The following is a 3,469-nucleotide window of genomic DNA, read 5'->3' on the forward strand; positions in this document are numbered from 1 at the left end:
TAGCCACATTTTGAGGGCTTGTTAACTAAACATATAGTACTAAACCAAAAAAAAAAAAAAAAATCTGTAGCTGTTGAGCCAATTCTGACTCATGGCAGAATTGTGTTGCAAAGTAGAACTGCTTCATAGGGTTTTCTTGGCTGTAATATTTACATAAGTCGATTGTCAGGCCTTTCTTTCTTCTGGATTTGAACTACCAACTTTTCGGTTAGTTGTTGTTGTTGTTGTTGTTATGTGCCGTCGAGTCAGCCCTGACTCATAGCGACCCCTCCTTGGGTTTCCGAGGCAGTATCACTATGGAAGTAGTTTAGTACAAACCACCTGGGAGCCATATTAGACAGTGCAGCTCTAGTGGGACACAATGGAGGTGGAAAATCTAACAAGGGATCCAAGCATTAGGTGGGGGTGGGATGAAACAACTTGTCAGCCATTGCCTCTGTGCTGAAAGTCTGTCTTCAGAATCTTACTACTGGAGTTTTGTCCCAGTACTTAGTATGTTCACTTGAAAACTCTGAACTGGTGCTGCATGTACTCCCAAGGGAAAGCAGTTATGAAGAATCCCTCACGGCCAAGCTATTTTCAGCTACAGAAGAATTGTACCTGGATGAAAAGCCTACTTGGATTTGGGAAGTTAATTTTTGATTCTTGCATCTTCTCTTTTTATATGAGTACTCAGTAGACCAATTACAGTAATTTTTTTTTTTTTAATCTATAACTGAGTGAAAATAAATTAGCTTCTATGTTGTTTTCTTTCTATGTTATTATTAAGAAAAAGAAAGAGGGCTTATAAACAATTTTTTAAGCAGGAAAAAAAATCAAATCGAGTTATTTTCTTTGGCAATTCTTGGGTATATAAGATGAGTTTAGAGATTTTATGACATGTGAAATTGTATCTCCTTTCTGGTCATTTCTAGGTAATCAGAAACTCTATTTTCATGGTCAAGAAGTATATTTTTTGAGAATCTGTGTGGGACTGGTGTCCTCCTATACTATTTGTACAAATAAATGAAGGAAGAAAAAACGTTGTCATTTTGAGCATTTTATTGAAATTGAAACAACACTTTACATTTCCTTAATATATTATTATTAAAATTAAGTAATACACACAAAAGACTTTGTTATCAAACATTTGAGACTTAACTAATCTTTGATAATCATACTGAGCATCAGAGAAAGAGTGTAGCTTAGGAACGTGCAGTAATTAAGGTTGTGTGTCAACCTGGCTGATTTTGAGTGGCTAGGCAGCTGGATGTAGTTATTCCCCATGATGAGATTGTAATCACCTCCATGGTGGAATCTGCTGTGAGCAGCTAAGCAGTTGAAGGGTAGTTACCTTTGGGGTGTGGCCTGCTTCCAGTATATATGGAGAAGGTTTGGAAAAGGTCTCTAGTCTTCTGGCACATCTAGATACTGCATTTGGCCGAGTCTTCATCTCCAGTTCCTGTACTTGAACCACTGGTCTGCCATGTTGCCTGCTGATCTTGTGATAGTGCCATTTTACCTGCCAACCTTGGGTTCACCAGCTTCAGCAGCCAGCAGGTGTGTGAGTTAGAAGATGTCTCCAGCACCAATGTGCCTGGAAAAAGAGGCAGAGCTAAAGTCTGAGGTTGAAAGGTCTTTACCCAGCCCCTAGACCTGGCACTCTGAATTTGGACTTCTAGCCTCCTAAGCTATTAAAGAACAAATTCCTGTTTGTTAAATCCATTCACTTGTGGTATTTGCATAGCAGCACTAGAAGACTAAGACAGGATCAGGAGGTGGGAAGATGGTAGAGGATACAGTGATATGGAATGGAATGAGATATGAGGATGAGGAGAACCTAGGGACTCAATGAAGATCAGAAGTGAGGTGAGAGGAACAGAGGTCCAGGAAAGGATGGGGGCCAGGGAAGATGAAGTTGAGAATGGATTTGAGGTTCAGGGCTCAGGGTGAGTTGTGTGAGTGTGTGGGATACATTACTTGAAATTTAAAATATCTGATTTCCTCTTGGAGACACTAACTGCAGGTAGTTTACTTTTTTATATAATGTAATCTGTATCAAAATGGCCACAATAAAATAACTGCATAAATATCAAATAATGTGGGAGTTGTTTCTTCAGTTATATCCTGATGGAAGAGAAGCAAATGAAAATCAGATCTCAGTGATGCTTCAACACCATCTCTAAATTCTAAACCAGGAAGTGATAAATGATCCTAAGATGTAAATAACCAAACCCACTGCCACTGAGTCAATTACAACTCATAGTGATACCTATTGGGTTTCTAAAGGTGTTAATCTTTACTGAGTTAGATTGCCTCATCTTCATTCCATGGAGCAGCAGGTGGGTTTGAACCACCAATCTTCTGGTAAGTAGCCAAATGCCTTCCCCACTATGTCACCAAAGCTCCTGAGATGGAACTGAAGAAAGCAAAAATGTTTCTGTCCTCTTCTCTTGGCCATTATCATAGACTTACACATTTTTTAAAAAACTGATACCTCAGATTCCATTTTTGGAATATGAGTTTTGAGAGATTGGTAACTTTCAAGCTCCTTCTCATGTAAGGAACACACCTAAAGTCTTTCCTTCTCTCTTAAGATTTCAGAAAGATTCAAGTAGAACATTTTTCTAGAGTAGGTTGACAAGGAGTCCTGGTGGCAGAGTGGTTAAAAACTCAGCTGTTAATAAAAAGCTTGACAGTTGGAATTCACCAACTGCTCCTTCATAGAGAGAAGTAGAACAGGATATCACGTTCTTTTCAGACATTATCCTGGCATATGGATCTTTTTGTATGTCCAGCATTGAATTTAAAGTTCTATCAACATAATATATGACTATAAAAGTGTGACAGTTTGTTTCCATAAAGATTACAGCCTTGGAAACTCTGTGAGGGCATTCTACTCTGTCCTACAGGATCACTATGAGTCAGCACTAACTTGATGGCAATGAGTTTTAGGGGTTGGCAAAAATTTTTTAGTTAAGGGTCAGATGGTGTATATTTTCAATTTTGTGGAGGCATAAACTACAGGTAGACATAAAACATAGTCTGTATCAAAATGGTTACAATAAAAAACTGCATGTAGTTAAATAACAGAGCACATAGGCTCTGTCACAACTGGTCACTGTTACTGCTGTATAAATAAATGGATTTTACTTTATATGAATAAATAGACATGGCTGTGTTCTAATAAAATTTTATTGACAGTATAGGTGGTAAGCCAGATCTGACCTATGAGCTGCACTTTCCATGGGCTAAAACAACTCAATAATTGTCAAGTATCTGTATTTTCATCCTCCTTTGTAACTTAGCTATTTTCTCTTCTCTCCCGTCTATCCTTTTAAACATAAGTCATGCTTCCTATTATTCTCTGATAATGATACTGAAAATGGTAATAGAAAATAATACAACTTGACATTTCTGAACACTTAATATGTGCTTGAAACTTAAAAGAGAAGACAAAATGAAACACCTGGCAAACCTCACATGAGTA

Source organism: Orycteropus afer, unplaced genomic scaffold, assembly GCF_000298275.1.
Source record: "Orycteropus afer afer isolate SDZICR_OR568_19922 unplaced genomic scaffold, OryAfe1.0 scaffold00110, whole genome shotgun sequence".
NCBI lineage: Eukaryota > Metazoa > Chordata > Mammalia > Tubulidentata > Orycteropodidae > Orycteropus > Orycteropus afer.